Source organism: Bidens hawaiensis, unplaced genomic scaffold (genome assembly GCF_021521415.1).
Source record: "Bidens hawaiensis isolate Kalapana, Puna unplaced genomic scaffold, B.hawaiensis_p1.1 tig00011830_1, whole genome shotgun sequence".
Classification (NCBI taxonomy): Eukaryota; Viridiplantae; Streptophyta; class Magnoliopsida; order Asterales; family Asteraceae; genus Bidens; species Bidens hawaiensis.
The window spans coordinates 1-12,520 of record NW_027491942.1 but is presented as its reverse complement, the minus strand read 5'-3'; the positions used below and the strand labels follow the sequence as shown (position 1 = coordinate 12,520).

General features: G+C 37.2%; 1 pseudogene; it reads left to right on the top strand.

Annotated features, from left to right (window-relative positions):
• The first annotated feature begins 9,310 nt into the window (after nucleotides 1-9,310).
• Nucleotides 9,311-11,996, top strand: LOC143539251 (uncharacterized; annotated as a pseudogene).
• The last annotated feature ends 524 nt before the right edge of the window (nucleotides 11,997-12,520 follow it).

Sequence of the window (12,520 nt, the reverse complement as noted above, 5' to 3'; positions counted from 1 at the left end):
TACCGTTGTCTATAATATCTGATCGAGGCAGTCGTTTTACGTCTCATTTCTGGAAAAGCTTCCAACAAGCTCTTGGTACAAAATTGAACCTTAGCACCGCCTATCATCCACAAACCGATGGGCAAAGCGAAAGGACGATTCAAACGTTGGAAGATATGCTCCGCGCTTGTGTGATCGATTTAGGTGGAAGTTGGGACGACCACTTATCCCTAATGGAATTCTCGTATAACAATAGTTATCACGCAAGTATTCAAACCGCACCATTCAATGCGTTGTATGAAAGAAAGTGTAGAACGCCCGTGTGTTGGTCTGAAACCGGAGACAATCAAATGTCTGGACCCGAGATTGTCCAAGAAACAACCGACAAGATTATTCAAATCCGATAACGACTTAAGACGGCACGTGATCGCCAAAAGAGTTACGCCGATGTCTGTTGTAAGCCGTTTGAATTTCAAGTCGGTGACAAAGTGTTATTGAAAGTCTCGCCTTGGAAAGGCGTAGTTCTATTCGGTAAGAAAGGAGAGTTAAGTCCTCGATTCGTCGGACCTTTTGAGGTACTCGAACGAATCGGCAATGTTGCATACCGTTTGCGACTGCCCGAGGAAATGCAGGGGATACATGACGTATTCCATGTTTCGAATCTGCGTAAGTGTTTGACCGATGAATCATTGGCTATGCCATTAAAAGACGTAGAAATAAACGAAAACTTAAAATTCGTAGAACGTCCAATATAAATTGAAGATTCGAAAACAAAGAAATTGAAAAGAAGAACTTTGAAAATTGTGAAAGTAAAAGGGGACTCGCGTAGAGGGCCCGAATATACTTGGGAACTCGAATCGGAAATGAGAAAGAAATACCCCCAACTATTCTCGTAAAGCAATCTCGAGGACGATCATATAAACGATTTGCCTTGATAAGCGTGCCCAAACTCAGCTTTCCACTCTCTCTAGCTTCTCACTAAAACCCGACAATCATATAAACGATTTGCCTCGATAAGCGTGCCCCGAACCCGCGTTTGTGTACCGACATTTCCTCGAAGTGTGTGCCACCCTCCACCCACATAAAAAGATGGTGATTTTTCTCGAATTTCGTGCCAACGAGTGTTGAAGATTTGGCGTACCTCGATTTGCGTGTCGAGAATAGCAAAGCAGCATCGGAGTGCTGCTCAACTCCCTAGGATTTCGATACGCCGCTAAGGTTAGGCGTAATAATGAATTCAATGTAATTCAATATTATATTAAAGGCTTAAGTTTTAAGTCGAGGTTATACTCGATACCTCGATAAAAGAAAAGAAAACATAACAAAGAAACGAATAAAAGAATGATATTGAAGATTGTGATAACATATATATGTGTGTAAGTATATATGATTATGTTCTTTGTTATGAAAATATTATTTAATAAATAATGAGTATTCTTAAATAATAAAAGAAAATGATTACGTTTCTTGGAGAAGAAGAAACTCCATGTTTTTAATATAAACTAAAGGTTTATAATTTACTTTTAAGCTAGAAGTTTTCAAGTAAATAAGAATTGAACTAAAGGTTCAATCGAGGATTGAGATATAAGACTAAAGGTCTTAAGCCGGATCGTGTATCCGACTAACAAATATTTATACTCGTACTATAGGTGCGAGATAAAGAAAGGGAAAGACCCTTGGACGGTGAGTGAAGCCGATCCTAAAGAGACAAGGTGAATACGCCCCTAAACTTTTAAACTTGTTTTCAAATGAGTCAAACTTGTTATATGAAATTGTTTACAAGGAACTATGTGTTCCTAAAACCATTATAACTATGGGTATGAACCTAGCCCTCAGGCTGTGGTATACGTATGTCTGGATCCTTACATAGGTGGTACTATGCGATGCATGGGCATGATCGCACCACCCTTAGTCGTAGGACGCTCTCCTGCAGGGAGCACGACCTTATGTGTATATTTACGGGTACTTAACTAAGTCGAACGCTGCGGTGTTTGCTGAGGTGACCTAGTGTAGAGGCTCTAGTTTATAATGTGTTATTTGACTTTGTTATTCCTAAGCCACGTTGGGCCGAGGCAGGCGTAGTCTCGAGTGGTAATAAAGTAAAAGAAGTTATTTTGCGTCAGCGTGTTCACCAGCATTCGTTGCTGACGTATTTTCTTACATTTTGCAGGTGAACAATGATAGCACTTGAATGAGTCGAAGTGCTACTAATACCCGATGGCTCCGATTGTTTTGTAATAACTTAAAATGGTGGTTTGTAATTATAAACATATAAATATTTTGTTAACTTAAACGGGTGTTTTAATCTCGTCTTTTGTTATATGTAAATATTATATTTTCGATCCTTAAAATTTTATAAGTCTTCCGCAAACTAGCGTAACTCTGATTTATTTACAATTACGATACCAACTGTTGGGTCACGCTCCTAGGCCTTAGATGGGGTGTGACATTTACCGACCGAAAATGAAGAGAGAGGCAAACGACACAATGGTGATTTGATGGTGGTTTGCAGGAGCCACGACACAATGGTGAAAATTAGTTTGCACGACACCGTGTCTGGTGGTTAGAGGTGGCAAATGGGTTGGGTTGGGTCGAAACGTGTCATGGGTCGGAACGGGTTAGGGTTGAAACGGGTTAGGGTCGAAACGGGTCACTTAAAAAAGGTTGTTTTGGTTCGGGTTGGAACGGGTTAGGGTCAACAGGTTCGGGTTAGAACGGGTCAAGGTTGGAACGGGTCAAAACGGGTTTGGGTCAAAACCCGTTTAAGTGATTTTTCAGTTCGTTTCATCGCGTAACGGCTCGTTTAAGCGATTTTTCAGTTCGTTTCATCGCGTAACGGATCGTTTAAGTGATTTTTCAGTTCGTTTCATAGCGTAACGGCTCGTTTAAGTGATTTTTCAGTTCGTTTCAGCGCATAATAGCTCGTTTAAGCGATTTTTCAGTTCTTTTCATCGCGTAACGGCTCGTTTAAGCGATCTTTCAGTTCGTTTTAGTGCGTAACAGCTCGTTTAAGCAATTTTTCAGTTCGTTTCATCGCGTAACGGCTCGTTTATGCGATCTTTCAGTTCGTTTCAGTGCGTAATAGCTCGTTTAAGCGATTTTTCAGTTCGTTTCATCGCGTAATAGCTCGTTTAAGCGATTTTTCAGTTCTTTTCAGCGCGTAACAGCTTGTTAATGCGATTTTTCAGTTCGTTTCAGCACGTAACAGCTCGTTTAACGATTTTTTAGTTCTTTTCAGCGCGTAACAACTCGTTTAAGCGATTTTTCAGTTCGTTTCATCGCGTAACAGCTCGTTTAAGCGATTTTTCAGTTCGTTTCATCATGTAACAGCTCGTTTAAGCGATTTTTCAGTTCGTTTCATCACGTAACAGCTCGTTTATGCTATTTTTCAGTTCGTTTCAGTACGTAACAGCTCGTTTAAGCCATTTTTCAGTTCGTTTCAACACGTAACAGCTTGTTTAAGCGATTTTTAGTTCATTTCAGCACGTAATAACTCGTTTAAGCGATTTTTCAGTTCGTTCTAGCATCTAATAGCTCGTTTAAGCGATTTTCAGCTCGTTTCAGCACTTAACAGCTTTCTTTAGCGATTTTTCAGTTCCTTTCATCACTTAACAGCTTGTTTCAGCATGTTTTTGTTTCGTTGTTGTCGACTTTTCAGTTTCGGTTAATTTGTCGATTTTTTTTTGAACGAGGACAACGGACGAAACTTTTTAGTTTTTTTACATTTTTTGTTTTTGTTTTATTTTTTGAGTTATGATTTTTTTATTAATTTTTTTGAATATTTTTTGATGATTTCTATTAAGATCAAAATCCCTCAAAAAAAAATTCAAAAAAAAAACAAATAAAAAATCATAACTCAAAATATAAACGAATAACGAAAAAAGTAAAAAAACCAAAATATTTTCGCCGTTAACCTCGTTCATCAAAAAAAAACCCGACAAATTAACCGAAACCGAAATGTCGACGAAAACGAATCAAAAACCTTAATCGACCCATCTAGTGCGAAAACTCGAAAGAAACCGAAACCCAACCCTTCCAATGCTAAAACTCGTGTCGGCACGAAAGCTGATCCGAGCCGAAACCTAAACCGATATCGTTCCAATCTAAAACCCGTTTCAACCCAAACATGTCACTTTTCCTTAAGACACTAATCCACGTCGATCCATGTAGTTAAATTTGTCAACCTATTTTGACCCAAAAATAAGAATGTGGAATTTCAAGTGACCCATTTAATTAAAACATATGACCCAAATCAACCCATTTGAATTTTAAAACAACCCAAATTAACCCATTTGAAATGGTTTGGGTCAAGGTTGTCACCTCTACTGGTGATGGTGTGTATTTCCATAAACATGGGCAAAGTTGTATGCACCATAACATTTACTGATGAACAAACCCATTCATAATTCGTTGAGTTATTTACTTATTCATTTACAAACAAATTTGTGTGTATGTGTATGCATGTTTTTATTAGTAATTATTTAACTTAAAACAAATATGTATCCTATTAATTATTTAATTTAAGAACAATATGCGATATGTCTTAGTGTTAGTGTCATTAAATTAGATATGCACATGTCGTTAACAACTCTAATTTAGTTACATGTTTATTACTTGGCGTGTTAAGTCAAGGGACGTCTATTGTAATTAGAAAAGACAAAAAAGAAAAATACCATTATATTGTTTAATAACCATTTATCGAATTCCGTTTTGTTCTTTGACTCTTTGTGTGTGGATTTTTTAATCGATTGTGACATCACAATTGCAATCAATAAAACAACTTCTGTTTATAAAATATTCATTTTTCTTTATTGCTATAATTAATGTTTTCTGTATCTGTTTTATAGTTTAAAAACAAAAAAAGAGACGAACAAAAATGGAATATTAGGAGTGGTATTAGGTGAAATCATGGGTGTATGTTGGTCGTTGGTCACACTTCTTGCATGCTAATTGGACCTACGTAATATTATGCAAATTCTTTATAAATTTTATATTTTTAGAACTTAAATAATAAATGGTTTGAGAGATATAAACTAATTTCTTGTTAGTATGTGTACATACACTTTATGCTCTTTTACTAGCATATCTAACGTATTTTATAGGAGTTAAATTTATTTTGTTTTTTTAAAGGTAGGAAGAGAAATAAATCATCCTTTTCATCTATCAAATTCTCTTCTTTGTGTAATTGATGCATTATTTACACATGTATGACGAAGCTTTCTTTAGGTCGGGGGTATTTGGCCCCTCTTTTGCTCAATAGTGTAAATTTACTTACTTTCGTTTGAAAATTTTAATACGTAGTGTACATTGACCGTTTTCATCCGAAAATTTTGTGACCTTTGTTTGACAATTTTCATCCCGCACGGTTTTATCCAAATTTCGCCCCTATATAAATTGTTTATGCATTTATATGATTTATACGGCTATCAACGTACATTAGTTATGAAATAAACTAGATGCAAGTTTTCTGGAACTTAGAAAACCCAACTTTTAAAAAATATTTATTTGTTCTCAGTGAAATATTATTTCTAAAGTAAAGGTAAATTGAATGACAAAAGGTGCCATAGAAAAAGGAATACAATAACACCTTTTGTTAACCCCACTTGCACCTTTCGAAAAAGAATTACCAGAAAAAGAGCCACCGATTCTTGAGTTCAACAATTCCTGCTTTTTCCCAAATATATATACTTTACTTTCTTTAAATATGTACATTTCCAATTGTTTCAGAAAAAAAGTATAATCTTTAAGTAGCTTTTAAAGATTTTAAATTTAAATCACCTCGAAAAAATATCTAAGATATATGAAAACGAAAAGTATCATAAATATATTTTGTTAATAGTTATTTAGATTACTAACTAACATCGACTCATCATATATGAGAAAACTCTCAAACCTAACCTGAAACCCGTTCTATTTTTTAATATAAGGAGGACTTGAACCGAAAATCTTCTCTTTTTAAATGAAAATCTTTAATGTCTCGTCTCAACCATTTAAATGAGGATCACCGGCAAATATTATATTCTAAATATATGCATTCTTCATAAGCATTTAAGAGTAACTAGACGAGTGTCCGCGCGATGCAGCGGGTGTTTAAACACGAATCCTATTAATCACGTAACAATTATAAGTGTTCATGGTTCGGTTAAAACCTTGAACCGGTCATCGGTTTGGTTTCACCGCTGAGTTTTTTACTTTCAGTTGGTTATTTTTTACTTCCTTTATCATTTCAAGTATCATATTTTGACTTAGTTGCAATTGATGATAGGACTGATCAAAGGGTAAGACCTGACCCTTTTACCTAATACCTTACCCGTACCCTTTACCCTTTTAGGAAAAAACTTGGACCCGAGAACCTACCCTCTAACCAATAAAAGGGTCAGGTATAAATAAGGGTTTCAAGGGTCCAACCCTTTACCCTTGAAGACAGTAATCACGTCTCGTTTTTCTGTATTTACAAGTTGCATATCTCATAAATGACTTTAATATATGAATCATAGAACAATTATAATTTCATTTAATAACATAGTAAAGTTTAACTTCGAAAGTTTATCAATCATTTGAACTGATTCAAGCAATATTCACATTCACAAATTACTTGTAGAGAACAATTAAGTGATTTCTATATATATGTTTCCATTCAGTAGTATGACCATTTATTTTTATTTTTCTTAGTAGTTGGAAATTTCTGATGTATCATATATGAAATACAAACCTCTCATAAATTTTATATTAATCGTGAATATAATGTACATCTGTCTAGTAAAAGGGTCAAGGGTTTGAAAAAGGGTCGGACCCTTGAAACATTTTTACCCTTTAAGGTGACATTTAAATACCCTTTACCCTACCCATATTATTTATTCGGGTCTAATTAAGGGTTTTAAGAGTCGGGTAACCGGGTTTCAAGGGTCCGACCCTTATCTTGCTCACCCCTGATTGATGATACAATTAAATTAATAATCATTTTAAACAAATTTTATTATCAAAGCTTAAATTGTTAAACCAAACCAACCCATAATCGGACCGTTAATAACAGTCTGGTTTCAGTTTTCAATGGTTTAGTTTTGGTTTTGGATGACAAAAGATGGGTACTAACGGTTGGACTCACAAGCTTATAACTTAAGAACAATCAAAACCAGTATTGAACATCCTACGTAACATATTAACTTTTTTAATGGAAAATTTATAACAATATTATACTCAAATTAAATAGAATAAAATACTCGTTTTTATGGTGCAATATTTTTACAAAAATATTAACGTATGAAAAACTTATTGTCGTTTAAAAATCGTGGGTGAGAAGTTGGTTTAAAATTGAAACAAAAAAAAAGAATATGGTTAAAGATGAGGGGGCAAACTTGTAAGTTGTGTGATTTGTGTTTAAAAGACAAGTATACCCCTAAAACACATGTACTTTATGTATTAAAAGTTGTAAAACTCTTAAAATCTAGTGTCTTAATTTACCCTTATTTGGTGTATTATATATAGTATAGATATGAAAATTACTAGCTTATAAATAATACTAGATACTATAACATAACTAAATACATTTTAATTGTTTTTTAGAACTTCAAATCTATTTCTGATTTCTAAACTGCTATAATTAATTTTCTTTTTAACAATAGGTAGAATTTCATATATGCCCTTCCACACATTCCAAATATCATGTATACCCAACCAAAACACAAAATATCATATATATATCCAATCTAAATAAACTTTTATTATATGATAATTCTACCCTTTCCACACACAATGTATGGCAGTTTCATCACTTTCAGAATTCAACTTCCATGTATGCGTATGCTAACAACTGAATTAGGTATTAAATGATTGAAGTTAATATTTATATTCATCCGAATTTAATACTTGTATTCAGGGTTTGCAGCTACTCGAGAGCCTGCACAAGGGATATCTGAAAAAATATTCACAATTGAATTAGGTATTAAATGTGAAGAAATTAATCTGTATTCATCCCAATTTAATATTTGTTTTCATCCCAAATACTTTTCGATTAGTGTTTGTAACAAGAATTATTATAATAATGATAGAAACATAGATATTACATCAACATAGCAGGTAGGCGGGCAACAACCTGCGCCGCCACCCCTTTCTGAATTGCAAACCCTAACCTGCTAAAGACATACCCCCGCCCCTTTGGAGTCGACACATTGCTATGCACAACCCGTTGGACCCTGGTTAAGAAACGGATAGCTTCCGGTGCCAAGGAGCCAAAGGTATCAAAAGCCAGAGGGACAAAAACATGTTGGTTCTCTTCGCAGGCTTTAGCATGTTTCTCCACCTTCTTCGTTTCAGCCCTTTTCATTGCTTGCCCAGCTACAAACTCATTATCCCTCAAACCAGCTAAAGGAGATACCCCTGTGAGGTCAACACAAGCGTGTTTTCCCCCGGCCCAACCAAAGACGAGCAAATCTGCCGGTCGTTCCGTGGGGTCTGTAAGGAAGGTTACGGGGGCTTCCTTTTTAGCTGATATCCCAGCTCGCCTTAAGATGTCCCAAAGAACGTCCCGCACCCAATCATGTCGGTATTTGAACCCAGACATCTCCTTGCAATGAACCGCATGCTCTCCGAATTTATCCAGGCAAGCCTTACGGCATATCGGACATGTTTCGTTTTCTGGGTAAATTATAATAATATAATTTAATTTCTTTGAATTCTCATGTATTTACGTTGTGATCATTATAGAGAATAGATATATACTACCAATCTCGGAGTTCATGGGTCAATTAGCGGCGGCTAAGTTTTAAACAACTAAGGGCAAAATGGTCATCTATAAAATTATTAAATTATTTTTAATGAAATGGGTATATATGATATTTAATATACTTTGTAAGGGCATATATAATATATTTAGTTTTGCATGGGTATATATGATATTTTGAATGTTTACAATAACATATATGAAATTGCCCCTAACAATAATACAATTTGAACCAGCAATTCTTAACAATCAATACTTTATTCAATGCCTTAATACCATATGTTAAAAAAGTTTATTTGGTTTTAAAACCCGTTGTTGGTGTCACATATGTTAAAAAAGTTTATTAGGTTTATTTCTGAATTTTATTTTAATCTCCCAAGTAATTACCTGGTTGTCACTATTTCAAATTTGAAAAAGGAAAAGACAAAACAAATTGACAAGAAAAAGCTGTAACCCAAAACAGTCACGCATCAAAAACTTGTACATTATTTATCACCACTTGTACATCACTTTGTCTGAAACACTACCATAGTATCATCCATTTACCCGTCACCATCTTCTCCACCTGTATCATCTTCTTCATTCCATATCACTCACCAGTCACCGCCAAACACCTTCACACAAAAAAACCCAAAATGGGTTTTCATCTTCTTCTTCTCTTCTTTCTCCACTTCCACCTACACCCCCACTTCCACCGTCGCCGCCGTGGTCTTACCGGAATACCAAGCTCTAATCTCAATCACAACCGCCATCTCCGACGACCCACAATCCTTACTATCCTCATGGAACCTCACCACCAGCCACTGCACGTGGTCCGGCGTCACGTGCGACTTCAAACGCCACGTGATCGCCTTAAACATTTCCGGGTTTAACCTCACCGGAACCCTTTCTCCGCCATCGGAACCTTACGTCACCTTGTCAACCTAACCCTCGCCGTCAACAACCTCGCCGGAAGTATCCCGCCGGAGATCTCATCCATCTCCGGCCTCAAACTTCTCAACCTCTCAAACAACATCTTCAGTGAAACCTTCCCGTCACAACTCACAACCTTAAACTCACTCCAAGTACTTGACCTCTACAACAATAACCTCACCGGAAACCTACCGGTAAACGTGTCGGAAATGTCGAACTTGATTCACCTCCATCTGGGTGGTAATTATTTCACCGGAAGTATCCCGCCGGAGTACGGCCGGTTTCCAGTTTTGGAATATTTAGCCGTCTCCGGCAACGAACTCACCGGAAAAATCCCACCGGAGATCGGAAACTTAACAACCCTCAAATATCTTTACATCGGTTACTTCAACGTTTTCACCGGCGGTATCCCACCGGAAATCGGTAACTTAACACAGCTCACTCGCTTTGACGCCGCTAACTGTGGACTCACCGGCGAAGTCCCGCCGGAGATCGGTAAACTTCAAAACCTAGATACACTATTTCTACAAGTTAACGGGTTATCCGGGTCATTACCGAAAGAACTGGGATCTTTAAAAAGCTTATTATCAATGGATCTGTCTAATAATATGTTCACCGGTGAGATACCGGAATCGTACGGTGATCTTCCGAATGTAACGTTACTTAACTTATTCCGTAATAAGCTTCACGGGTCAATACCGGAGTTTATTGCTGAGTTACCGAAGTTAGAGGTTTTACAGCTCTGGGAAAATAATTTTACCGGGAGTATACCGGAGAATTTGGGGAAGAATGGGAGGTTGCATGAAGTAGATGTGTCTTCGAATAAATTAACCGGTTCGCTTCCGGGTAGTTTGTGTATTGGGAATCAGCTTGGGACGTTGATCACATTGGGGAACTTTTTAATCGGGCCGATTCCAGAGGCTTTGGGGGAATGTGTGTCGTTGAGTCGGGTCCGAATGGGGGAGAATTACCTTAACGGGTCGATTCCGAAAGGGTTTTTGAGTTTGCCGAATCTTTCGCAGGTTGAGCTGCAGGATAATCTGTTGACGGGTGAGTTCCCGGTGACTGATTCAGTTTCGGTTAGTCTTGGTCAGCTGAGTTTGTCTAATAATCGGCTTACGGGGCCGTTACCGGCTAGTATTAGTAAGTTTTCGGGTTTACAGAAGCTTTTGTTAGATGGTAATGGGTTTACGGGCCCGATTCCGGCTGAGATAGGGAAGCTGCAGCAGTTGTCGAAGATTGATTTCAGCCGGAATAATTTTTCGGGTGAGATTCCGTCGAAGATTAGTAAGTGTCAGCTGTTGACTTATGTTGACCTCAGCCGGAACCAGCTTTCCGGTGAGGTGCCGACCGAAATTACGGAAATGCACATCTTAAATTATTTTAATGTGTCGCGTAACCGTTTGGTTGGTAGCATTCCGACGTCGATTGCATCGATGCAGAGCTTGACTTCTGTTGACTTTTCGTATAATGATCTTTCTGGTTTAGTTCCAGGCACCGGGCAGTTTAGTTACTTCAATTCCAGTTCGTTTTTGGGAAACCCGAACCTATGCGGGCCGTATTTAGGCGCATGTAAATCTCGGGTTGCCAATGGCACTCATCAACCGCATTCGAAAGGGTCACTTTCGTCCTCAGTAAAGCTTTTGCTTGTTATCGGGCTGCTTCTTTGCTCCATTGCGTTTGCGGTTGCAGCGATCATAAAGGCGCGATCTTTGAAACGAGCGAGTGAAGCCCGAGCATGGAAGCTTACGGCTTTCCAAAGATTAGACTTTACCTGTGATAATGTTCTTGATAGTTTGAAAGAAGATAATATTATTGGTAAAGGAGGGGCTGGGATTGTTTACAAAGGGGTGATGCCAAATAATGAGCTTGTGGCGGTCAAACGGTTACCGGTTATGAGCCGTGGTTCAGCTCATGACCACGGGTTCAATGCTGAAATTCAGACTCTAGGGAGGATTAGACACCGGTATATTGTGAGATTATTAGGCTTTTGTTCGAATCATGAGACAAATCTTTTGGTTTATGAGTATATGCCTAATGGAAGTTTAGGGAAATGCTTCATGGTAAAAAAGGTGGGCATTTGTATTGGGATACAAGGTACAAGATTGCGGTTGAATCTGCAAAGGGGCTTTGTTATCTTCACCATGATTGTTCACCGTTGATCCTCCACCGTGATGTGAAATCCAATAATATCCTTTTGGATTCTAATTATGAAGCCCATGTGGCCGATTTCGGTCTTGCTAAGTTTTTGCAGGATTCGGGCACCTCAGAATGCATGTCGGCTATTGCCGGTTCTTACGGGTATATTGCACCAGGTAACATTATGTACTCTAGGCTTCTAAAAGTTGTAGACAAGTTTATATTTTACTGACAAGGATTTGTGTTTAGGTTGACCAAGAAAGTGTCTTTTGGGTTGCAGGCTATGCATACACACCAAAGTTTATTTATGTTATTTTGACCTGTGTTTGGCTTTAAACTGAGAAAGAACTTTTCTTTGTGGTTGCTGTATATGTATGCAGTCTTAAAGTCTTTGCTTTTTTACCTGGGTGTGTTTTTAGATTGATAAAAAGATGTATCTTTTTGGTAGCAGATTATGCATACCCACTAAAGGGTATATCTTTTGACCTTGGTTTATTTTAGACTGATAAAAATATATCTTTTGGTTGCAGAATGTGCATACAAACTAAAGTCTTTTTTTTAAAAAAAACTTTGGTTTGTTTTTATATGGACCATGTACATATCTTTTTGGTTACAAAGTATTCATGCATACCAAAGTTTATGTTTCTTTTTACATGGGCTTGCTTTTATACTGGGTGCAAACGAGCCGAGCTCGACCTTTGGTTACAAAGTATTCATGCATACCAAAGTTTATGTTTCTTTTTACATTGGCTTGCTTTTATACTGGGTGCA